General features: G+C 37.9%; 1 pseudogene; it reads right to left on the bottom strand.

The window, feature by feature from the left end:
- Window positions 1–25130, bottom strand: part of LOC140502363 (peptidyl-prolyl cis-trans isomerase-like 4) — a 59072-nt pseudogene extending 33942 nt beyond the window's left edge.
- Between the last annotated feature and the right edge of the window lie 2376 nt (window positions 25131–27506).

Genomic DNA, 27506 nt, shown 5'->3' with positions numbered 1-27506 from the left:
CAACTTAAGTTGCAAGGCTTTCTATGAAATAACTATGAATACCTGAAATTATAACTGTTTATAGCAATGCTTATGATTTGTAATTGTTATAGTTGGTATGTTTGCACAATTTTATAGTGCTGGATTTGGAGTGAGGAGACCTGGGTTAAAAACTTGCCTTGGACTCTTACTAGCTGTAATATCATACACAAGTCTGATTCCCACAGCCTGTGGGAATGGAGATCATAATATTTTCACTGCTTACCTTATGGGGTTGTTGTGAGTAGAGTGCTTTTTAAAGTTACATTCTGACTTTCCTGTAGTCTGATTTCCTTAAGGCCTAGCCTAATTTCTTCCAGACTATAGAATTTCAGGCTCTCTCTTTTTTTAAGTTTAAAAATTTATTTTATTTTTAATTTATGGGATAGAACAAGCATTTCCATAACACAATAAAAAAAGATGATTGCACACGAAACTGCAAATCTATTGTGTACAATTTTCTATTCCTTTTAAATATAGAATAAATCTATCATGTAAATTTCTTTTTTTCTTCCTTCTCTAGCATCCCCCACCCCAACCTAGAGATGGCTGCCATTAGACACAAATATGTGTAAAATATATGGAAAACCATTCTATACATAATTCTATCAGTTCTTTCTCTGGATGCAGATAGCGTCTTCCTTCAAATGTCTGTTGTAGTTAAGTTGGTATTTAAAGTAATCAAAATCACATAGTCACTTAAAGTGGTCTTAAAATAGTATTGATGTTACTACATACAGTGTTCTCTTGGCTCTGCTTATTTTGCTCTTCATTATTTCATGCAAGTCTATCCATGGTTTTCTAAGATCACTCTCTTTTGCATCCTTGGTAGGTGAGGAGACAGAAAAACATTCAAATGGATTTGTGGTCTCATTCATGTGAGTATTGTAGATTGTAAGCCATCTAGACCTACCTATTCTGTATGACTGTTGTTCAGGTTTGCTGGGGGCAGGGGGTCCCACCCAATGTATTGGGAGTCTTCCTTGACTTTTTTTGACCTCTTTCCGAAGATATGAGTGCAGCACACAGGTTGCCCATCAGTTGTCTATCATTCTTACAATGTGTCCAGCCCATTTTCTCATTTGTCTCATTATGTCTTTCATTCTTGCACTCTTTTGTAATTTTTTGTAATGTCTTACACAGTTCTCTCATATTCTCTCTAGTGCCCTCTGGGTGATACGATTCTGGGTTTGTAATAATTTCCATGACTCATGGTTGTACAGCAACAGGTGAAGAGATGGTTAACGAAAATCACTTCCACTAGTCTAATTTGTATTATTTTTTTATTAAAGAAGAAAATGGAATTTATCTTTTAAGGCTTCATCTTTTCTCCACAACTCCTTGGCATTTTTTTTTGGTGGGGTTTCCAACTGTCTACCCCTCCCTAATCTTGCTAAAGTCTAATGTAAACACACAGAGCTCTGCCTGGTCTGTTGATGAAGCTCCAGCAGAGCCACACACAGCAGGGAAGTCCAACACAAAAACTGGATGGCTGCCGGTGGAGCTGCGGCTTCTGATTAGGCAAAAAAGGGAGGGAGTACTTATGTGTGTCTCTTGGTACCTGCTTCACTACCTCGCCTACGTTTGAAGGTTTACTGCTGGGCCAAAATCTCCTCTTCCTTATTAAAACCAGGTGTTTGATATCTAGTCCAGGCCTTTGTGGTATACCTTAATTTGGATTAGTACAGCAGTCTCCAATTTACTTAAACATGAGGCCCCTTATGCACACTTAGATATATGGTTCTTAAGCACAGTGGGAAAATGCAAGGTTGATTTGGCCCATCTCCATCACCTTCCCTCCATGTCACGTAATTGCTCTGGGGTTACAAAAACACCATGACCATCTTTAAGAGAGCCTATTTGGGTGAAGATGATAAAATGGTCCAAACTTAGTAAGACTGGAGGGGTTCTTCTGTCATTATCTCCTACTGAGAATGTATTTCTTTTGGATGTAGCCCTTAAAGTCACACCTCCTCCCTGAAGTCTTTCTGGACTGACTAGAACCAAGGTGAATGATTTTTTCCTGACCTTGCCCCAGCAGAACTTTCAACTCCTACTATGCATCACATCAAATACTGTTGCAAACAGAGACTTGGAGAATGTTGAAACCAAAAAGGACCCAAGAGCTCTAGCCCATCTCTCTAATGGAATTCTTTCCATCCTTGATAGCTTGTCTCCGATGTCCTCTCTTATATGAAGCTTTTGTTTTTTCTGTCTTCTCAGATCTCAAATGGCTTTTCATGCATTTCCTAGGTATTTATGTTTTCTTTTGTGTCCCAGCTGATTACTAATTATCTGGGGCTAAGGCAGACCTGGAAAAAGGAGATAGCAAGAGTTAGAGTTAGTGTTAACTTGGTAAGTGGATTGGCCGTCTCTTATCTTATATGGTCAGAAAACTTTGGGAGGAGAGGGAGACAGGAGTCATGGTATAGGGAAGAACTCTACCACGTCTCCAGAGTGAAGTCTTAAGTGTCTTTTCTATTTCCAGGCTTGCTCTCAAACTCTTCTAAGGATGTTAGTTCAGTGATATCTCAGAACATTGCCACATCTGAGAGGCAGCTTTTATCTATCTGAGAAAAACTTGATCATCCCAGACTCTGCTTACTATCAAAAGACTGACTTCAGTCAAAGAAATGGCTTTTGATATAGATACAGCAAACAAAATCTGACAATAGTGATGTATAGTGGATACTTTTGGCTTACACCATGTAGCTTGGCATGCACTATAATCCTTTATGGTCTTTGATATAAGGAATCTAAGCTACCAGGAATGAATTCTAGCCAATGACTTCATGTCAATAATTCTTCAATTACTGAATATGGTATGGTATGTGGTTACTCTCTTTTAGAAATGAGAATGATTTTCCATCTTTTAGAAGAGGTAACTCAAGTTAAACTCAGATAACTCATGAAAAGATTGAATTCCTCAGGCAATTTCTCTGCTTTCCATTCCATCCATACCCAGTTAAATATACCATGCAGGTGAGTCTGTGAAATTTAAATCCTTCAATGATGACAGTTCAGGGATACTTCAAGACAACTTGAGAATAGTGTGGCCATACCATCCATAACCATCCCACCACATATACCAGAGAACATGCCCCTGGATGAACTTCTGCTCTGGGATCTCATTCTCCAAATTCCCTTCCCTCTTCTTTCCATTCTGGAACCATTGTTGTTCAGTCATTAAGTCTTGTTGGACTCTTTGTGACTCCATGGACAATGCTGTCCTTGGGTTTTCTTGGCAAAGATACTGGAGTAGTTTGCCATATCCTTCTCTAATCCATTAAGGCAAACAGAAGTTAAGTGACTTGCCCAGGGATGCACAGCTAGTAAGTGTTTGAGGTGGATTTGAAATTTGATCTTCCTGACTCCAGACCTCTCTGTCCACTGAGCTACCTAGCCCTCTCTGGAACCATTAAATCAACTTCCAGTTCTGCCATTGTTCCTGGATCGTATGTGTCAATCCACTCCCTGAACGTCCTTACACACTAAATTTCTGGGCCGAAGTGCTCCTTCCTGGCCTCCACTCTTTTATGTGTATGTTTCCCTTATTAGAATATGAGCTGCCTGAGAGCAGGGGCTGTCTTTGCTTTTGTATTTCCAAACAGAGTACTTGGCATGTAGTAAGAGCTTAATAAATGCTCATTCATTTATTCAAAATATTTAACACTATCTTATTTTCAAGAATGTGAACAGAAAGGTAGTGGTAAATGACAATAAGCTTGAGGTCCTATCTAATTACATATTGGATATGATAATTGTTTGTGTGTTTTTTTATGTGTAAGTTTACATTTGTTAAAATCCTGCCCAACGTTGAAAATCTGACTCTTTTTTGAAGCCTTCTAAGAACAAATTAGGCTACCGTGTTACACTATCCTCTGAAATCATATTACTTGACGTTTACCTAGTAATAAATTCATATTGTTATTTGATGTTTCTATTTGTATTCTATCTTGTCTCCCCAGTTAGACTGTAAGTTCGTAGAGAGAAGGAACCATGTCTTCTATTTCCTTGTTTCTCTTGTGATGATAAGTGCAGGGTCTTGCCTTTTAGCGAATATTAGTAAGTGCTTAATACAAATTCATTGACTGTCAATTGATTTGTGACTTGTAGGTTAATGTTCATGTCAGAACTGTGGGGAAAGGTAAAAGCACTGCAAGTCAAACCTCTCAAAACAGAAAAGAGATTGATAAAAAAATCCCAATCATGCAGGTCCTTAGAGAGGGAGTAGTTCATGACTCAAACCTTCCCTGTACCATTGGAAATCTTAGTCCCTTCCCTACTGTTTCCCATCAGATTATTCAAAGGTGAATCAAACAGCTGCCTCCCTATGGGCGAAAAAGTCACTGAAGCCAAAAAGTACATGGGAGATAAGAGTTTGTGGTTTGAACAGAGATCCTTTTATTTGAGAATTCTCCAGTGATTCTGTTTTTTTGGATTATCTGATGAAGAGTCCAAGGAATGATTTCAGCTCTTTGCCTCACCCCTCTTCGCAAACTGCAGCAAAGGGCAGGGAAGCTCTGTTGCTGGCTAGCTGGACGTCCTTGGGCACATTCTTTCTTCTCTTTGGGCTTCAGTTTCTTCATTTGTAAAAATGAGGGTAGTGGAGTCATAAATCTCCAAAGTCCCTTCCACATCTAAAATTCAGGACCCTTTGACTGTTTCTTTATCATCCACTTGTATCTCACAATCCATTTGTATCTTACAATCTGTTTTCTATCCCTTCCACTAGATTGATACTCTTTCCTTAGAGGCAACTAGGGATCTCTAAATTGCTAACTTGAAAAAAAAGTTGTCCTTTTTGCAGCCTTTAAGGCTTTTATCTTGTTTGTTATCCTTACCTCTGATTTTTTCTCCTCCATTTGCTTCCATGACAATACTCTCTCCTGGTTCTTCTACCTGTCTGAATACGCCTCAGTTCTTTTTGCTGACATTATCTATCTTCTTTCAAGCATTACTATACTCTAAGACTTATCTTGGTTTGTGTTCTCACCACATACTCTCTTCCTTGCATGTCCTTTAACTCAGATAATACCAGATATATTAGGCCTATATTCAAAAGAGATCAAAGAAATAAGGAAAGGTTCTATATATACCAAAAAGAAATGTGTGGTAGCTCTCATTGTAGTGGCAAAAACCCTGATAACTAAAGGGATGATGATTAATTGAAGAATTACTGAATGAATTGTGGTATATGAATGGGATAGAGTAGTATTATTCTGTAAGAAATGAGGAAGTAGATGATTTCAGAGAGACATAGAAAGACATATATGAAGCAAGCGGAACCAGAAGAATAGTAGTATGACATCAATATTATAGCGATAAGCAATTTTGAAGACCATTATGAACTGATGAAGAATGAAGTGAGCAGAGCTGGGAGAACCTTTGTACAATAAGAAGGGTGTTTTAGCATGTTGACTTTGAGGTGCTGGTGGGACATTCAGGTAGACATGCTGTGCAGGCAGTTAGAGACATGGATTTTAATCTTAGGAGAGATGTCAGGACTGAAGATGTAGATTGAGAAGTCATCTGATTAGAGGTGAAAGCTGAAATTATAGGAATAATAATTATTGGAAATAGTATTTTCTATTTCCATGGGAAAAAAATATAGAGATGAAAGAGATGGAGGCCATCACAGAACCTTGATGAACTTTGGGAATGGGAAATAAGAAATAGGTTGGAAACACATTGTGGAAGGCCTTAAATACTTGTGCTTGTAATTTTCTTGGTTTTGATGATTTTCCTTAGTATCTGTTCATATAAATCTTCCCATGTTTTTCTTCATTTTTCATATTTATTCTTATGGCACACTAATATTCCATTATATTTGTATATCACAATCTGCTTAGCTATTGTCAGTCCTTGGTTACCTACTTTGTTTCCAATTCTCTGCTCCTACACAAGATTCTGCTATAAATATTTTGGTATATATGGGACTTTCCCCTTTGATCTTTGACCTCCTTATGGCATATGTATATATATGTATACATATATGTATATACCTTCTTTTATATGAAACCACAGCTTTACTTTGTGAAATTCTGATAACCATAACTTAAGAAATATATAATGGAATTAGAGAAGATTCAGGGAAAGAAAACCAACATAATAGGAGTAGATTCATTTTGGTGATGGGAGGAAAGAGGAGGATACATTACTCATAAGGATAGACTATGAAGAATAGTGAGAATAGTCAGTAGAAAACTGAGAGGGGCTGATATAAAGTATGGAGCTAAATTTATCAAATCACAGAGAGCACAGAAAGTATATTGTAATCCATAGAATGTAGCCTTGAACAAATTTTTTTTTTTAAAATGTCATTTGACCAAATCCTGACCATGTCACTCCTTTTCTTAAATAATTTCAATAGCTCCCTTTTGCTTATAGAACAGGTTGGCAAATTAGGGCCTACTGGGCCAAATTCAGTCTATATCTGTTTTCCTATGGTCAAACGTAGAATTGTTTTGCATTTTAAAATAAAGTTTCATTGTGTTAAAAAATGGAAGAACCATTCTTAGTTCCAGGACTGCTCTCAGGCTACAGTTTGCAGACCCCCTGATCTACAAGATATAAATTTTTTACTTTTGCCCAAGTTAATAGTCCTCTGCCACTTTTTTGCTCACTTGAACAGATTTATAATATCTTCCTTGTAAACCGTTCCAATCAACTTGGCTTTTTTATCCTAAAAAGAGTTTATTATCATGTGCAAATTTGGAGATTTCACTATACTTCCTTTTCTAGAAGATTTGTTCTTAAATATTTCCAATGTCTGTGATTCCCTCAGCACTGGGAATCCTTCCACTGACATAGATCAAAACATCCCTTGAGTTTTGGGGATACTCTTCAAGAGTCATGGTGGCTGAAAAATCCATCCCCTGTTGACCAGCCTGGTATTGGTCTCTCTAGCCTTAGGGAGGCTGGTTTTGGAACAACACACATACTATCCATTTTTGGTTTCACACTTGACATAGTAACTTCTAGAGCTTCTGCAGCTGGCTCAGCTTGCAAGAATGTAGAGTTCACCTCTATACCATGGCGAAGTCTCAAAGTAAGACTTTAGTGCTCTTACCACATGTATGACCTCCAGTAAGTCTTTTCATCTCTTTGGGCCTCAGTTTCCTTGCCAAATAAGGGGATTAGATTAGACAGCCTTTGAAGTACTTTCTTGCTCCAGATCTATGGTTTTATGCATTCATTTTTTTTGAAGATGTTAAATATTAGTCCTAGGGTAAATCCCTGAAATGACGCTTTACATTTCAGCTAAGTGCTTTTGGCTTGCTAACCTTTGTGTCTTCTCTGAAGCCAGTTTATTGTCTAGGAAAAAAAATAGTGAGCCAGTTCTTGTGTGTGAAACCTTGTGAAAGTCTTTCTTTTCTTCTTAAATATATTTTTATTTAAGTATTTCCCAATTGCATGTGAAATTTTTAACATTAATTTAAAAAAAAATTTAGTTCCAAATTCTTTCCCATCCTTACCTCATCCCTTGAGATGGCAAGCAATATAATAACATCAATTTTACATATGAAGTCAGGCAAAACATATTTCCCTATCAGAAAGGTTTTTTCTTTACACTACATATCTTTATTTCACCTAGGCTGGAAGTACAGTTCCTTCCTATGGGTTTGATGCCAACATTGATTGGCATGGGACCATTGCATTGCTTTATTTCTGACCTGGGCCAGAATTAGTATAGATCAGCTTAGCTGAATGCATCTTACAATTCTTTTCTTTTCTTTTTGGTTTGTCTTTTGTACTTTTTCTATGTTTATTTATTTATTTGTAGTTTTCAACACTCATTTCCACAAAATTTTGAGTTCCAGATTTTCTCCCCATCTCTTCCCTCCCTCACCCCAAAATGCCATGCATTCTGATTACTCCTTCCCCAATCTGCCCTCCCTTCTATCACACCTCTCCCTTCCCTTATCCTCATCTTCTGTCTTGTCTTGTAGGGCAAGATAGATTTCAATATCCCGTTATATATATTTCTTATTTCCCAGTTGCATGTAAAAACAATTCTCAACATTCATTCCTAAAACTTTGAGTTCCAGCTTTTCTCCCTTCCTACTTCTCTACTCGTCCCCACTGTGAAGGCAAGCAATTCAATATAGGTTATATATGTGTAGTTTTGCCAAAGACTTCCATAATAGTCATGTTACGTAAGACTAGATATTTCCCTTCATCCTATCCTGCCCCCATTTCTTCTATTCTCTCTTTTGAACTTGTCCCTCCCCAAAAGTGTTTACTCCCTCCTCCCATTTACCCTCCCTTCTATCATCCTCCCCACCCTACTTATGCCTTTCTCCCCTACTTTCCTATAGTGTAAGATAGATTTTCATACAAATTGAGTGTGCATGTTATTCCCTCTTTAAACCAAATGTGACAAGAGTGAACTTCACTTTCTCCCTCTCACCTCCCTCTTTTTCCTCTCCATTGCAAAAGCTTTTTCTTGCCTCTTTTATGAGAGATAATTTGCCCCATTCCATTTTCCCTTTCTCCTCCCAATATATTCCTCTCTCATCCCTTAATTTTATTTTTTTTAGATATCATCCCTTCCTATTCAGCTTACCCTGTGCTCTCTGTCTATATAATCCCTCCAACTACCCAAATACTGAGAAAAGTTTGAAGAGTTACAAATATTATCTTTGTAAGTCCCTTGTGTTTGAAAGACAAATTTTCTATTCAGCTCTGGTCTTTTCATCAAGAATGCTTGAAAGTCCTCTATCTCATTGAATGGCCATTCTTCCCCCTGAAGTATTATACTCAGTTTTGCTGGGTAGGTGATTCTTTGTTTTAATCCTAGTTCCTTTGACTTATGGAATATCATATTCCAAGTCCTTTGATCCCTTAATGGTATCTTGATTGTATTTCCACAATACTTGAATTGTTTCTTTCTAGCTGCTTGCAATATTTTCTCCTTGACCTGGGAACTCTGGAATTTGGCCACAGTGTTCCTAGGAGTTTTTCTTTTTGGATTACTTTCAGGAGGTGATTGGTGGATTCTTTCAATATTTATTTTGCCTTCTGGTTCTAGAATGTCAGGGCAGTTTTCCTTGATAATTTCACGAAAGATGATGTCTAGGCTCTTTTTTTGATCATGGCTTTCAGGTAGTCCCATAATTTTTATCTCTCCTGGCTCTACGTTCTAGGTCAGTTGTTTTTCCAATAAGATGTTTCAAATTTCATTCTTTTGGTTTTGTTTTGTAATTTCTTGGTTTCTCATAAAGTCATTAGCTTCCATCTGCTCCATTCTAATTTTTAAAGAACTATTTTCTTTAGTGAGCATTTCATCCTTTTCCATTTGGCTAATTCTGCTTTTAAAAACATTATTCTCCTCATTGGCTTTTTGGACCTCTTTTTCCAATTGAATTAGCTTATTTTTGAAGGTGTTATTTTCTTCAGCACTTTTTTGGGTCTTCTTTAGCACACTGTTGACTTGCTTTTCATGATTTTCTTGCATCGCTCTCATTTCTCTTCCCAATTTTTCCTTCCTCTCTCTTACTTGATTTTCAGAATCCTTTCTGAGATCTTTCATGGCCTGAGACCACTGCATATTTATTTTGGAGGATGCAGAAGCCTTGGTTAGGTCTTCCTCTGATAATATGCATTGTTCTTCCTCACCCAAAAGGATGGAAGAAAATACCTGTTCACCAAGAAAGTAGCTTTCTATAGTCTTATTTTTTTCCCCTTTTTTGGACATTTTCCCATCCAGTTACTTGACTTTTGAGTCCTTTATCAAGAGGAGGGTATACTCTAGGGGCCTGTAAGTTCTCAGTTCTTTCAAGGTGGCACAATCAAAGGAGAGGAGTTTACTCCTCTCCTGGCCTGCACTCTTGTCTGTGAGCAATCACAAGCACTCTATTCTGCCCAGGATCTGCCAGTAGGGTTCCCTCTCCAGAGCCTCCACTAGCTCCACTGCCAGCTTTCCTCCTCACCCCAGGGCCACCACTCAGGGTGGAGATCCACATCAGTGGCTCAATTCCCCCAGGGGCTTTAGGCTGAGAGCTCCAAAAATGGACACTGCTGTAGTTGCCACAGGGCCAGACCACATTCCCTTCTCACAAAGGTGAGAGAGCTTTCTCACTGACCTTTGAAGCTGTCTTTGGTGTTTGTGGGTTGAGGAATCTGGGAACCACAGCTGTTGTTTGGGGATTCTGCCCCCTGAGGCCTGCTCTGGTCCTGTTCCTACTGGTGCTGCGTGGCCAAGGCTGGGCTGCACTCCATGGGCTGCACTCTGCCCTGAGCCCAGTGCAATAGACCTTTCCTGTTGGCCTTCCAGGCTGCCTTGGGTTGGAAATCTATTTCACTGTGTCGTTTTGTGGCTTCTGCTGCTCTAGGATTTGTTTAGAGTCATTTTTTACAGGTATTTTATGGGCTATGGTGGGGGAGAGCTTCTACAGGTCCTTCTTTCTACTCCACTATCTTGGGTCTGCCCCTCATGTCTTAGAATTCTTGAGCTCAAGAAATCCACCAGTCTCATCTTGAGCTGAAGAAATCCACCAGTCTCATCCTCCTTGATAGCAAGGATTACAGGCCATGTGCCATCATAGTGGTAATTAAAGACTTTTAAAAAGGCTGAATAAATTATATCCATTGGGCCTCCCTTTATCTATATGCCTATTTATTTCCTCAAAGAACTAAAATGAATTAAGACAGACTTTCTCCTGGTAGAAAATATTTATTTTTGTGTGTGTGGTGCTCCTATTCTATTTTGATTCCCCCCCCCCAAAAAAATCCTTTTATTTGCTAATAGAAAAGGTAGAATATCATTCAAATATTTTCAGAGCATATTTTGTTACTTTCTTTAAAAAAAGTTAAATGTTGGCTTTTGTTTTGATATCACAGTAATTTCTAGAAACATCTTCCTTCCCCTCATCACCACCTCCTCAAAATTTAAACATCTCTTCTAATAAAGGAAAAAAAATACTCACTATGGTGATCTTATATGACAATGTATACAACATTTTGCCATAGAAGTCTCCTAACTTGCTGCCACAAGGATGGAGATATATATTTCATTGCCTGTTCTCTGGAGCCTGCACTGATTTTTCTGTCATTTGGAGTACTATCCTATCAGATTCTGCCATGATCAATGTTTGTTCTGGAGGAAGCCAAATATTTCTATTAGGTATAGGCCAATAGAATCACTAATTTAGCTGTTCCATTCAGTTGAAACCGTTGATCTTGTACCTTTGCTTAGGCACAAGCTGAATTGTATCTGGTGATAGATGTCAACCCTCCTATTTATGTGATAGGCAACACCTCAGGGTCAGCCCTAGACAAACATCTAAGTGTTGAGATGGTAACATACTGGACAACGATGGGCAATCTGCCTAAAATCTACATGCAACCAAAATTCTGTGGTGTTTGAGCTCTGCAGTTGTTGAATTTCGAACTGAACTTGAACTATTAGGGATCTAAGTTCATTTACTCTTGGCAAAGCATCTCTAAGGAAAAGGCTTTAAAAGGCTTATAAAAACTTAAAAGGCCCTTGGACATCAAATGGCTCTTACAAATTAATCAGAAACATACGGATTAAATTTCTCTTAAAATACATTTAAGTTTAAAAATTATGGGAAAAAGTGCTGGGCAAAATATCTTTTAGGTTTGTCCAAACCAAACCCTAAATTCTTGAGAAATGGTTGGAAACCATTTGACAACAGCAGGATTAGTCTAACCCTATGTGTGGTAGGCAACTTTAGGTATCATAAGAAACCATAGAGCTCACATGTCCTCCAATAGGGTGTAGAGTGGCCTCATGTCCAACTGAAAAATGAAGGTGGTCTCTGGCAGGTTTTCATGAAGCAAGATGCTGGGAGAGGTATGGGGTACAAGATAGGACATGGGAAGCAGAAAAGGACAGTACGGAGAACATTTTTTTTTGTTGCCATTTTAATGCCAGTAGTCTCTATAAGAAGTATCTCTGTTTTATTATGGTCCATACATTCCTGAATATTCTAAGAGCAGACATGAAAAAGTTATGGACTATGGACCAGAAGAGCTAGGATCTAGTTCTACCTATTATGACTTTATCCTTTTGGATTTAATATCCTCATCCATGAAATGAAAGAATTGGACTAGGATAGAGTTCCTTAACCTGAGGTTTGTACTTTAAAAAATTTTAAGATAAACTACATTTCAATGTAATTGTTTTCCCTTGTAATCTTATATATTTTATTTTATGCATTTAAGATTACTCTAAGAAGATACCCATAAGCTTCACCAGGTTGTCCCAGAGGGCCATGATACACAAAAAACTTGAAAATCCTGACCTAGAAGATCTTTACGGTCCCTTTCAGCTTCACTTTTTATGATTCTGTGACCTAGTCTTGAGGCATCTGTTTTGCCAATTCTTTGCCAGTTGGGCATTCTAATCTAAGAGCTAACTGCCACCCAGGTGTCAACCTTTGGGAGGAAAAACTGAGGCTGGAGAAGGTGACTAAAGAGGAAGGGATGGAAGAAGGCACTGTTAACACCCTCCTGTCCTAAACTGACTTGTATTGATTTATTCTGTTTCTACTTCTAGATGTGCATTCTCTTTCCTGGTAGATTCTAAAGAATTCCTTGACAGCAAGGACCATTTCATTTTTGCCTTTATGTCTTCAGTGCCTAGCACAGTGCCTTGTATGTAGTAGGATCTTTATTGATTGATGGACTGAAGAGCCTTTTTCTGTAGCTGAAGACATCACTTCAGAACAGAATATAGAGCAGAAGAGAAAGCAGAAAGGGTTTCTTTGCTGCTCCACTTGGACCCTGGTGTTGGGCCCTGGTTTTCTCCCATGCCTAGAATGCTCTTCCTCCTCTGCTCTAACTACTGATGTCTCTGGCTTCCTTTAAGTCCCAGCTGAAATCTCACCTTCTACAGGAAGCCTTCCCAAGCCCCCTTTTGTTAATTTTTTTCCATTTATCTTCTATATAACTTGCTATATGTATTTGCTTACATGTTGTCCTCCTCATTAGATTTATGAACTTCTTGAGGGTAGGGACTGTCCCTTTCTTTGTATTCCCAGCACTTATCACAGTGCCTGGAATATAGTAGACATTAGTAAATGTTTATTTGTTGATTAATATTGACAGCAAACAGTGCCTACACCTTATTGGGATAGCCCAGTAAAGTACAGAACTCGAGCTCAAGAAATCTAACACTCTCAGCCTCCCCGATAGCTGGAATTCCAGGTAGGCACTATCACACCTAGCATGTTAGTTAACTCTATACAAAAATTATTGATTTTTTTTGTTTTTACATCATATTTATTTCCAAGTATTTAATGAATTGACTTTTTCTGTCTGTACCTGTCTCTCTCTCTCTTTTTCTCTGTCACTCTTTTCTCTTTCTCTCTCTTTTCTATTTCTGTTTCTGTGTCTTTGTCTCTCTCTCAGCTGGATCTAATATACCATGAGTCTAGGTAACTAGCACTGAGGATCAGCACCCTCTCTGAGAGTTATAGGCTTAGGGAGCTGATGAGGGCACAGAGATGTTAGGAGTGAGGGAGAGAAAGAATCAATTCATTCATCGCTATGTGCCAGATGTTGTGTTAAGGGGTTTACAAATATTAACTCATTGGATTCTTACAATGACCCTGGGAGGTAGGTGCTCCTATTATCTCCATTTTATAATTAAGGAAACTGAGTCACATAGAGGTTAAGTAACTTGTCTGGGGACACACAGCTAGGAGGCACTTGAGGCTGAATTTGAACTCTTGTCTTTCTGACTCTAAGCCCAGAATAGCACCACTTAGCTGTTTCTAAGTTAAGAGACTTTCCTAGTGTCCCATAGCCAGTATGTGTTAGAAATAGCACTTGAACTTCCTGATTTGAAGTCAGCTCTCTACTATACCATACTTCCTCTCTAATTCTTCCTTATGGGTCAGCTAGGTGGTGCAGTGGATAGACTGCTAGGCCTGGAGTCAGGAGGACCAGAGTTAAAATCTAGCCTTAGACACTTATTAGCTGTGTGACCCTGGAAAAGTCACTTAACCCTGTTTGCCTCAGTTTTCTCATCCGTAAAATGAGATGGAGAAGAAAAGGCAAACTGCTCCAGTATCTTTGCCAAGAAAACCCCCAGATGGGGTCATGAAGAGTCAGACATGACTGGAAAGACTGAACAACAACAATTCTCTCTTGGTTATTTAGAGTGTTTGCACTTCTGCTTTATTTAGAAATGAATGAATGAAAATGACCAGGCTTTCAGATAATTGTAGAGAATCATAGGTTTTAGAGTTGAAAGGGACCATAGAAATCATCTCCTCCAATCCCTTTATTTAAGAGGTGAAGAAACTGATGTCTGGAGGGGGGAAGTGACTTCTCTAAGACCACAAAAATAAATAACAGAGCATGTGGGATCTGGATCCCAAGTCCTTTTGGCTTCCACATGCTGGCCCTTGCTCTGAACCTCTACAAGGGCCACGCTCATCATCTTTGAGGGGTCTCAGTTTTCACATTTGTTAAATGAGAACTAGATGGAATCTATGTTCTCTCAGATCTCTTCAAACTCCAAAATTTCATGACTCTACAAGTCTATTTTGAAAGGAAAGAGGCCCAAACCCCAGTCTTAACATAGGTGATGTCAGTGGTTTGGTGGCCATTAAGATGCTCCAAATATTTTCACCAGAATTGGAGCAATCAGTTGTGTTAAGGGAGTCATTATTTTGATTGATTTCTTATTGACAGAATCATAGATTTTGAGTTTGAAGGGATCTCTGTGACCATCTAATATAACTCATCTCTCAAAGGAAGTCACTAAAATATACCTGCCAAGTGATTATTCAACATTTTCTTGAAGATCTCCAGTGATGAATAACTCACCACTTCCCAAGACAACCCATTTTGCTCATGGATTGCTTTAATTGTTGGGCAGTTTTCCTTCACATTAAGCCTAAATTTGTTTCCTTGCAGCTTCCATTCATTGTTCTTATTTATGCTTTCTGGGGTCAAACAGAATGAGTCTAAATCTCTCTTCTGTCAAATACTTGAAGACAGCTATCTTATTTTGATCTCTTTTTCAGGCTCAGTAATCCACATTTCCCTTCAAACAATCCTCATTTGGCATGACTAAAAGTCCTTCACTCTCCTGACACCCTATGATTATCAAGTTATTTCCTAAACCATGGTACCCAGAATTAAATACAATATTCCCGATGTAACCTAACCAAATCTGAATAGAGAGGGACCATCTCCTTCCTTCTGGAATCAAGGTCTTTGTTACTACAGCCTGAAATCACTCTAGCTCTTTGGGCTGCCATATTGCAATGCTGACTCATCTTGAGCTTGGGAGTCCACAAAAATTTCCACACCTTGTTCAGGCTATTCTCTAACCATACTTTCCCAATCTCATATTTGCAAAATTTCTTTTCCCAACACTCCCCCACCCAACTTTAGGCTCTCTTATTTCTTACATAATGAAGTAGTGACTGTAAATGATGGACAGCTCTATAAAGGGAATTCATGGCTAGATAAAAACAGTGTTTAATTCTAAGCAACCAGTACATTTTTCCAGATTCAAAATTTATTCTTATCCCAATATTTTTAGTTTTTTGGAAGCCTCTCCCTCAAAAAAGGAAAACAAAAAAATTTTTTGTTCCTTAAAGATATTTCTGTTGTTGAAACAATGAAGATGGTACAAAGGAAGTCTGGACCAAGATGTTTCAATTGGCTGCACTGTGTAGACACAGCCTTCCTCTTTGGGGATGTACTCTGAATTTTTTGATGCAAATGCTAACTAAAGTTAAAAAAATTACAAACCAATGCATATATTTTGTTAATAATTTGGGATATTGGATAGTTCTTCATATTTCTTTTCATATTCACATTTACTTATTTAAATTCCTTTAAGTTCACTACTAAATTCTCAGGCTATTAAACAATACCAGGCATCAAATAAAACACATCTGTCTCGTCTGGGAAAATGCATGGGACTCTTGGGTTACTGGTTGATTTACCATTTGTTCAATTGTGTGACTACATACATATTTTATTTAATCAACAGATTTAAACTGAAAGGAGGAGTGCTTAGATACTCTAACCTAATGTGAGCATGAGAATCCAATTTGTTTTATGATCCCTCCATTTGTGGAAAACTGTAGTTTTGCTTATACGCTATTGTGGCTGCAAGTTTTAGTGCTATGTCAGCAATGGAAAAAAAAAAGTCATCAGCTGCCGAGAACCTCTAGTTAAAATTGGATTGCATAAGCCCACAGCAGTGTGTTACATAATGAGACAATTTACAACCAGCATGATAACGGCTTTGTTTGTTGGAAAGAAGAGATAGCGAGATCTGTAGAGCTGCACCTGCAGTCCAGCCATAATTTCTGTGTGGCTACGACAGAAAATGTGAATCATGGATTATTACAGATTTTTTTTTTTGAGCACAACATGCACTTTCCATTATTTATTACAATTCCTGGAGGACTTACCCGAGGTTTGAGTAAGTGTACTCACATGGTTTGAGATAGATATATGTTCCCATGTACCCAGATGTGTATATAGAGATACACATACACACATATGTTATATATACGCACACATTCTGCATGTAATTTATGGAAAAGAAAATAAATAACCTCAATGTTTAAAGCCATGCAAGATACTGGAAGTCAGACAAAGGGAACTTTTACATCTGCAGGTTAAACCCAAGACTGAGTTCCTAGTAGGACTATCAAAAGCTGTTGCCCCAATATTTTAAGGGGAAACCTCAATTTGGTTCATGAGCTATAGTCAAAGGCCAAGCTTCCCCCTCCTGTGTACGTACACAGTGGGCCCATTTTTCATTGTCCTCTGGGCTCTGCTGAGCTGCCCCAAAGCTGGAGCTTCCTTTGATGTCACTGGAGTTGTGTGAAACAAAATGGGGCCCTCTCTCTGCCCTTTCCTATTATCATTACAAACCATTTATAACCTCCATCCTCCCTGTGTCTAGGCTACTCCCTGTTGTAAATTAAGCACCTTTGGAAGCTGTATTAGCTTGCAGGCCACCAGGGTATCATTTATTAAGTAGTCGTACTTTAGTCTTTTTGATTTTCACTAAATGTTTGGCTGTAAAGGGCAGCTGTGGACAGTGGGCCAGCCTTGGAGTCAGGAAGTCCAGCTTCTGACATATATTGGCTGGGAGACCCCTTGGCTGGGCAAGTCACTTAAACTCTTGGTGCCTCTCCATGACTTGAAGACTTGAAATTTGCAGAACAGCTGCTAATAGCTTTCATTGATGAAATCACTGATCTGTACCAAAAAAAAAAAACCCAAAACAAAAAACTATGGCTTTACAAAATCTGGGAAAATTCTTGGAAGGAGGTAAAGTTTATCTTCCATCCCTAGGCTCCCTATTCTGAGCATCCCAGGGCCTCTTCTCTGATATCTTTCAGTAAAGGATCTCATCAGTTCATTTACACTGGAGCTTACCTGATTCATTAGATTTAAAGTAGGGTAATGTAGTGAGAAAAAGGCTAGACTAGAGAGCCAGAGGACCTGAATCTGAAGTTGGGATTTGCCACTTTGGCCACCTGTGTGATCTTGGGCAGGTCACAAAATTTCTAGACCCTGGTTTCTGAACCTATAAAATGAAAGCATTGGGCTAGAAATGAGATGATCTGTAAGGTTCTTTGTAGTTTCTAAATCTAAAAATGTATCACCTCTTCCAGGAATATATATCTACATTTTAGAAAAATAGCAATAACAAGGTTTTAGTTCAAAGAATGGAATTCTAAGGGTAAAATTTAATTATTAGTCAATGGAGGTGTTGTAGAGTTTTCTTTTCTTTTTTGGGTTGTTATTGGGTTGGTCTAGTGCCTAGGAAATCACATAAGATGGGTTACTGCTCCATCTAGATGGAAGACAGGCCCAATCCCATAAAAGGTTACTGGAAAAAGCTACTTTAAAACAAAGGAATAACTGAAGTTTTGGGAAAATTTGACACCTTATGTGAGTTGCTGTTTTAGAGAAATATATTGGAATAGATTCTATCACTCCTGGCTTTGGCAGGCATGACAATGAATGTTTCCAAGTCATAGAGGAGACCACTTTCTTGAGATGGCTTGCACGAATACTTGTGGCTGTTTCCTGAAGCCTGTTCAAGTTTTACACAATTCTCTCAAGTTGTAAAAGGGAAGTGGGACTCTACAAGGTCTGACCATTATCTCTTGGTAACTATGTTCTATGGACCTGTGAAACTACCTACTATTAAGCTTAATACACAAATACATATGTCACTCACATTACTGACTTATGATTGGCTGATGGTTCACTAGGACTTTTAGAGCTGCATACTTCATACTTGTGCATCTATAACCTGGGCTCATCTGGGCATGTCTAGTTTTCCTAAAATGGCGGCATTCTGGTCCCCTACCACATGGAGCATAAAAGGGGGAGGAGGTAGCAAGAGGAAGTGCTTTCTCTCTCACCGGTTCAGTTCATGACAACCATACTGTGGTTAAGTGTGTTTTTAACCCTCTAGACACAACAGGAAAGAGTGTTGGAGAAAACACAAGCCAGAAAACATGAAGGAGGTTTAGGATTTGAAACTAGGACTGTTTGCTCTATAAGAACTGAGTTTAATTATGAACCTATAGTTAGGACCTATAAAACGAATCTATTTAGAACTTATAGAACACTCCCCAGAGGTGGAGGTGGTATGGTGGTGGGAGATTATGCCTTTCACTTCCAGTTGGGGAATAAGTTTCTATATTTGTCATTATATCTTTTGGAGTAAATATTTCTTTGTAAAAGCTAATCTGACTGGTAGCTAAATGGAATTGGGGTGCAAGGGACTCCCCTACCATTGAGGAAACACCATCAGTTGGAGTTGGAGCCATTGGCAGAGAGTCCAGACACCCTGATTCCTTTAAGGGTGTCAGGCAACCCTAGGGGAGAGGGGTGGAAATGTCTTAAGGCCTTAAAAGTGGCTAGTGTTATACTAGTTTTCCCACCACTGGTACTTTTTGCTTTTCTTTTAAAAATCTCAATCAGCATGTTCTATGACTACTTTAAATATTTATGAATGTCTTTTTTTACATAAGTCATTTCTTGACTTTTCCCCCCTACCCTTATCCAATGTCGTTTCCCCTTTGTCAGAGTAAAACAGTTGACCAATCAAACAATTGACTAATAACCAAGTGATTGAATTTTGAGAGTGTACTAAATATTCAGGTTTTATAGTCTTGTACCTCTCTACCTAGAAGAAGTAGAGGTTGATCATTTGTCTTTGTGGTGAATCTGAGTTTAGCTCCCCTTTAATGTTGTTTTCATTTATATTATTGTGGTCATTCTGAATATTGTTCTCTTGGTTCTGGTCCTGCTTATTTTTCTCTGTATCCATTCATACATGTCTTCGCATGAATCTCTGTAGTCTTCCCTTCCCTTTCCCTTTTCCTTCCCCTCCCCACCATATTAATGACAAACCTAGTTCAGATGTGAAATTGTCATATCCTTTCTGTGGTTCAGGCTTCCAGAGCTTAAGAGATCCATCAGCCTAATTATTCCCAGTAGGTAGGATTACAGGTATGTAGCGTCATGTTTAATTAAATTTATTGCTTCTTACAGCACAATGATATTCCATTACATCAATGTGTTCTGGTTTCTTCAGTTTCTTCATTCTCTAATTTTTGGGTATCTACTTTGTTTTAATGTTTTGCTACAACAAGAAATGCTGATGATAACAATCTGAATATATACATATATAATATATATATATATGATACGTGTATAATACATTTGTTGTATGTAATATATATTTGTAATATCTATACATTTATATTTAGGACCTTTATGTCTTTAATTACCTTTGTGGTGGTCTGTTTTTCAATTTGTCCATAGTTATATGGTATGGAATACATATATTAGTAAAATATCATTAAGAAGTAGATTTTGTGTGGTTGCAAAGAAGTGATGGAATGTCTTCCAAAAGGCAATGGGAATTATTTCTGAATTATTTACTATCTTTATTGTGAATTTTGCATATTTCCTCTCTATTGGTACAGATAATTGAACTTCCTCTGAGGTTTTACTTCTGAAAATTCTCTTATTTAATAACAATAACTGCCATTCATATGGAACTTTAATATTTGCAAAGTGCTCCATGAACATTTTCTCCTTTGAACTCCTCACCTACTCTGTATACTAGAGGCATTATTTCCTCCTTTATACAGATGAGGAAGGTGAGGTTCAGAGATGGGAAAATATTTGCCCAGGGGCATACAGTAAGTGTCAGAGGTGGGATTTGAACTGAGTTCCTCCAGACTCCAGGTCAAGTATGTTGTCTACTCTAGCTGTTGTCGTGCAACAACTCTTTCTATTTTGCCATATCCTAAAGGTTTCTGTGACTGTCATCGTTAAGAAGGACCATGGTACAGTGGGGAAAAAAAGCAGTGATTTTGGAGTCAGAGTAACTCAGTTCAGTTCCTACCTGTCACTTACTACCTGTGTGACCCTGAGCAAGTCCCTTAACCTCTCTGTTCTTCAGTTTGTTCATGTAATGCTAATGAGAGTTAAAGATCTTTCCCACTTATTAACGAGCCTGCCCATTAAAGGAAGCTTGATTACCTTGTGCACCTTTTGCTAATTTCTATTGAGTCACTGGGTCAGAGGCTCCTGTCCTCTGGCTCTGAAAAGTACACAAATACTCTGAGGTAAGGTTTTACTTTGGGACTTAGTGTCTGGAAGAAGGTTTGTGTGCCAGATGAGACTCTGGGAAGCTGCTAAGGAGCCCCCCAGCTTTGAAAACCCAGATGTTGGTGCTTCTCTCTCTGGTAATTATATAATTATGTAATGGTCAGACAGTTGGACCTGTCTGTTGATCTCTGACGTATGTATTGCTTATAGTCAGACAGTTGGAAGCCCTGTCTGTTGATTATTATTTCTTTGTATTTTCTCTGAAGTTCAGGGTGCTAACATTTTCCCCTGAACAAAGTGAATGATATATGTGCTTGATTAAAGTAGTTTGCCGACCCCTCAAAAGTTGCTTTCCTTTTGGAAAAGCAAATCTAGGAACCTGTACAGCAGGTCCTCCTGTGTATGTTCGGGTCCTTGCTCGTACAATTCATCATCTGTAAAATGAGGGGTTAGACCAGATGATCTGTCTTTCAGATCTAGACCCTTGGTTCTGTAATCTTTAGTGGAAAAGCACACAGAAAAGAATTAATTATTGGATAATAGAGAGGTAGCATAGGATAGTCTAAATCTGGCACTAACTACTTTCAGTTGAATCTCTTAACTTTATTATTATTTTTTGTCATCTGTAAAATCAGGGATCTGGACTAGATGGTACCTAAAGAAGCCTTCCACCCTCCTAAATTCTAAGTAGAGGATCAAAGCATTAATCATTTGTGTTTGGAAATTTTTTGATGGGTTCTTTTCACTTTTTAGCCTGTATAGATGGTTCATAAAGAACATGTCCCTTAGGAAAATTGGTGAGTCTATAATGCTTCATATCCTCACACCCTAGCTCTCCTTGGCTTGCTTTCTGTGTTTGGTTTGAAAATGAGCTCCGTGCTCTTACAGTACTTCTTTGATTTACTGCCAGTATTTACTGGAGCAAATTGAAGAGAGAGTTCAGGCTACAGTACAGTAAAGAATGACAAATTACAAAAATATAGTGCATTTTCCAACCAATGCATTGAGCCCAAATCACCCTCTTAATGGTGGGGAGGCTTCTGCAAGTGTCCCCTCCCCACCTCTGACAGGACAAAATCAATGGAACCATACATTCTACTGTAGTAGATCTTTTAGGCCTATTTTCCTTTCAATTCATTACCTTAGGAGGCTTCCAAGACCCCCAAAATAGTCCAGACATGAACTAGATTAAGGTGGGGGTGGGGCACCAGATGGTTTCACAAGGTTCACATTGGTGTGTGCTGCTAGTCAGAGAGAATATGAGGATGGTTGATGGGGCCCTGAAATGATAAACCCCTATGTAAAATAAAAACACAGAACCATCCATTCAAGAGCTGGATGGCAAGCCTGGCCATAATTTGGATTTCTCTCACTGTACTTCAAGTGTTATGGGTCAGAAAAGCATAAAGCATGTTTTGCCCAGCACTTTTTCTTTATAATTCTTAAGCCCATGTGTATTTTAATGGAAATTTAATCGTATGTTTCTGATTTATTTACACTTAACTCATCAAAATGTTGTTTTGCAAGAGTGATTCAAGGTCCAAGAAGCCTTTTGAGTTTTTTTTAACAAGCTTTTTAAGGACCTTTTTCTTATAAACAGGAAATCATGTATCACTGAGAGCAAACAAACTTGAACCCCAAAAGGTTCAAGTTTGGTTTGAAACTCAGAAGCCATAAACAAGGGGAATGCCCCAAGCATGGTAAATTGGACCTCCTCATTTACTTTGTCTATAGTCAGTTGGAGGGAAACAAATATGAATTTCAGTAGAGCATTATCTATTTTTCTAAAACCAGTGAATGATCTGAAATGTGATATCCAAACTGAATATCTTATAGCAATTTAAAAAATCACTTGCTTTTTGACATATTTCTTAATTTTTTTCTGAATGAAAATTTAGCTAAGTGCAAAACCACTTGTAAGCAGAGATTTCATTTCATGTTAAGTCACTTAATAGCATTAAGGTGATTACGAAAAATATTGAGCAAATAAAAAGTGTCATTTTTAAAGTATACTGATGATGCATGCATTCTGGTCATTCTGAAAGACTGTCTACACAGGTTATGTCTATACAAACAAAACAAAGTACATAGTTGATAGATTTAAAAGAAACATTAATTGTATATAGCCCTCCTCTTCTTAAGGAATAATAGAATTATCAGGGATTTCAGGTAAAACAAAAACTGAAATGTTGAAGAAAAAAACGTTTTTAGTGAATCTACATTATCTGAATTGATTCTTTATCTAGATGTGGACCCAACTTTCATTATAGCTCATAGTTTTATAATGCTTTTAGTTTTATAATACCATTTACAATACCATTTATAATATCATTTGTAATGCCATTTGAAACTCATAACAAACCTGTGAGGGAGGTGCTATTATCACTCTTATTTTATAAGGAAAGAAATTAAAACTAATGAGATTAAGCAACTTGCCTAGGCTTAACCAACTAGGAATTGTCTGCAATGGCATTTGAACCAGGTTCTTCCTTTCCATGAACATAGGCTGTGTCAATATTCTTCCTTGTTCCTAGCAAAGTCAACCATTTAGGGATCTGGTTGCTTGTTTTTTGCCAACATAATGGTTATGTATATAGATTTACTGGCAAATGGTTGATGTAATTTAATTGTTAAGAAGTTTGCTGGTTTGACCATTGAACTGTCAGTTGATTGCTCATTATTGGATAATTGTGATGACCAAGAAACGCAATTTACCTAAAAGCTGATTTAGTGATGTCAGAGAGCCATGGTTATGGAATAAAGGCAGTGGATTGAGTATAGGACGGAAAAATTTCCCTTAGGATTGCCCAGGAGAAAACCCTTGGGATTGTTTCTAAGTAAAATGGAAGCCCTCAGTAGAATGCATGCTCCTCTAGTACACTATTCTTGAGGGCAATCTTTTGCTTTTGTCTCTGTGTGCTCAATGTAGAGCAGGCATTTAAAGAAGGCTGATTGTACCATTATGTGTTCAGTGTTCCCTGTCCTCATGGTACTTACATTCCATTGGGCAGATACAATATGTACTCAGAGAAATAGGTATAAAGTAATTTCAAGATAGAGTTTTCAAGACTGTGAGTGTGAGGAAAGGCTTCCTACAGGAGGTGGCACCCAGGGAATGTCTTGAAGAATGCTAAGGTTTTAAAATGGGTGATATATATGTATGTATGTAGATATATGCATATATGTATACATATACACATATACATATGAATATATACAAGCATATGTATATATACAATTGAATAAGCATGTATATATGTAGCAGACAATGGAAGAATTAAAATTTGGACCTTGCCTTAAATCTCATTTCTAGAGCAAATGGCTTAATGTTTGTTGAATTGTTATCCACACAGAAAGCCTTCAATAAAATATGGGGCATAAATTAATTTAACATTCTTTAAAAATGTGAGTCAGAAATCTTAATATTCTCTTATAAACTCCAAGAGATACAGAGATAGGTCTATCTAAATACTGTATCACTATGTAAGTGTTGTATCACCTGGAATATACCATAAAGTCATATATGCATTAGGTGCTTGGTAAATGTTTGTTGAATTGTAGTGGGAAAAAAAGATGCTTGTTGAGCTGCGTTGAATTGAAGATAACTTGTTTTTAAGTACTGAAAAAAGTGATTAATCTTTGGGACTGTCCTTTTAAAAGGTTTTTACTGCAGGATAGGTCTTCCTAGATCTCATCCATCTTTCAGGCTCGTGGACTTTGGTTGGTTTAAATCCAATTTGATAGCAGTTGTATAGATTTGGCCTCAGGGAGTGTGTGAAGAAATCTCCTCCACATCATACTTTTAAGCAGTTCTTTACTACATACATGGAATTAGATATAGAAAATCCTACTAAAAGGTTGGAAGAATCCAGTGGATATTTTCAATAACATCAGACATATGCATAAGAAGTTTGGGTTTAGCATGAACATTTTACTGTGGCACAAAATAAATAACCAAAGGAAGCACCTTTTGGAGCAATAAGTGGCGTCTTTTTAATGAGCCACAAAAATAAATTCATAAATGATATAATTGCAAGCCAGTGAAGCAGTTGGCTGAGAGCCGCTAAAGGTTGACATCCTTTTCCGGCTCTGAGGAGAAACTCCCTATCAGGTCTGCTTTAGAGGAGCCATAAAGAGAAACTGGGTGGTGAAACTCTACAAAAATAATTGTGCATCCTGTGTAAGATGCCCGCACCATCCGCCATCCGCTTTGGGTAAACCTCCTCAAGGCAGGACGAAGCCAGGTAACATGGAATCAAAGGGTAAGTGATTTTTGCCAAGTGGGGACCCAGAGCCAACTGGCAAGGAGAGGACCTTGTGGGAGTAGACCCAGATTTGAAGGGTGAATGCCAACGGAAAAACAAAGATTGCACCGACCTCAGAAATCGGCACTTCGTAGCCTCACCAAGCAAGGCATGGGGGAATTCAAACAAACGGGGAGGGGGAGAGGATTTTATAGACCCGGTGCAGGGTGCTGGCTGTTCCGGGGCTTCTGCAGATGCCCACGGATGCGTCATTGGGGCTGATTATAGTTTTTGGAAAAATGTAGAGTTGTGTTGGTTTGACCTGGCTAAGTTGATTTTTTATGTGGTTGGTCAAACTTCTCTCTTGTGATCACTTACTAAATTGAATTCAAATGTGTTCTGCATGTACTGTTAATACATTTACTGTCACTTTGAATATTACTGAATTATCTTAGATCATTGTCTTTTAATACTCACTGTCCCCCATGAGTTGAAGTATAAATGCTTACAATCACTTAAACTTAGAATGGAAATGAACCTTAGAGGACATTTAGTTCTGTCTAGGGAGGTAAACTAACTTGACCAATAATGCCCTACATAATGTGTGGAAACATGCTCAGGATTTGAGCTCATGGTCTCTTGCTTCATATTCTGGGGAGAAGCCCTTGTTTTCTAGAAGCTTGTACTTTAAGGGGACACAAAAATATGTCATACATACAGATGCATATATACGTGACCCTAAGTAAGGGTCTTTTCTTAGCCTCAGTTTCCTCATTTGTCAAAAAGGGTTTTGGAGTTCAAGCAGTCTATGATAATATATGCTGATCATTTTCAAAGTTTTAATTCATATTTTGTCTTACTTTTCTTTTTACAAAATTTGGTAGATTTGACACAGATCTCAGAGGAAAGGTGAATTTCTAGAGAAGCTGGGAGAAAGTCTGAATTCTTCTGGTTAAAATGGCAGTTTAGAATTTTTACCCAGTAATTATTAGGTCTGCTCTGCTGGCATACTAAATGATGAGAATTATTCCACATCTTTTCATTCAAAAAACAGAAAGCAAAAGTAAAAGCAGAAACAAACCCTAAAAAATAAAAACAAGGAAAATCAGAAAAAAAATAATTTTACCAAAAAACCTCCCTAGCCCAAACAGAACCCAAACACCCATTCCAATTTTATTTCATCTTTTAACTGGCCTTTCTCAGGGGATCCAAAGGACTTGGCTATAGAGACATTTTCCTGGAAACACTTGCTTTGTTCTTTGTGGCATAGACTGTTGCTGTTAAAGAGACTTTCAGCTCAACGTGTAATTAATAGTTTGGCATTTCCCAAAGGCTTTTTCTTGGACCCTTTCTGTATCTGTTTTGTATTATAGAGCTCCCTTGCTAAATATTTCCAGATCATATAGATTTAGATAAGACAAGTTCCAGAACTTAGAGTATTTTTTATTTTGACATTTACAGTATTTATTAGTGTAATGAAAATAATACTTTGACAAGTTCCCAGGTAATAAATGGTAATATTCTCAGCCTCTGGGTAGTTTAGAGTAATTTTCAGTGCTTGGTGACCACTAGATATCTGACTGCTCTTCCTTCAGATGTGTTTGTGAGTTTCACATACCTTGGCAGGCACCCTTTTTGAATGCTTTCTTGAGATATCGCATTTTCTTGAATCCCTCTGGGTGGCCAGCAAGCCTGAGGATATCTTGTTCCTTCATCTGTGAAAGAATTAAATAAGCAGGAGAGGATGAACTGGGGAGCTGGGGTAAGTTACATTCTTCTCTGCTCATGTACATACCAAACTCACATCCAGTGTATGCTCCAAGTGTGATCTGACAATAAACAGTGGACTTTCTTTAACCAGCAGTGACTATCCCACATGATACCTGAAAGCCTATTAGAAGAAGAGCGCACTCTGACTGTCCTGAGATATAGTTCAGCTGAGGCCAGGGATAATCATAATTTCCTTGTGTTTGTTCCAGGACACTTGTCCAGGTATTGTGTGCATAGGCAGGATTGCTATCCTTCCCAGAGAGGAATGCCCATGAAGAAAAAAAATCATAAAGTCAGATAAATAGCAGTTTTTATTGATGTCTTCTGTTTCTTACAGCATCATAATTATCCCAAGTATTCTTTCTCCTCCCTCTCACAGACAGCCATCCCACTTGACAAATAGTATTTTTTAGAGGAAAAAACCCACAATCAATCGAATCATTGAAAAAGTCAGAAATGTGCAATGTGTAATACCTGTGATTGTAAATTTGTAATTTGTAAATTGTAAACCCACAAATGGGTGGCTTCTACTTATACCTCTTCATTCAATTTCTGCTTGTTCTTTATAATTTTATTAGATTCACTTTTGAATTTTTGATTAGATTCACTTTGATTTTGTTTCCATTTATATAGTTGTAGTTGCATATTGTTTTCTTCTCCTTACTTCACTCTGCATCAGTTCATGTAGATCTCTCCTTCTTCTCTGGATTCATGACATCCATCACTTCTAACAGAACAATAATATTCCATTATATTCAACTTCCACAATTTGTTTAGCCATTCCCCAAATGTTGGACATTCACTTGGTTTCTAATTCTTTGCTATGACAAAAAGTGTGCCGCTATAATTATTTTGGTGCATATGGCACCTTTCTTCTTA

The sequence above is a fragment of the Notamacropus eugenii genome, chromosome 4 (assembly GCF_028372415.1).
Source record: "Notamacropus eugenii isolate mMacEug1 chromosome 4, mMacEug1.pri_v2, whole genome shotgun sequence".
In the NCBI taxonomy this organism is placed as follows: Eukaryota; Metazoa; Chordata; class Mammalia; order Diprotodontia; family Macropodidae; genus Notamacropus; species Notamacropus eugenii.
The sequence above is the reverse complement of the archived record's forward strand: the minus strand, read 5'-3'. Positions and strand labels throughout refer to the sequence as shown.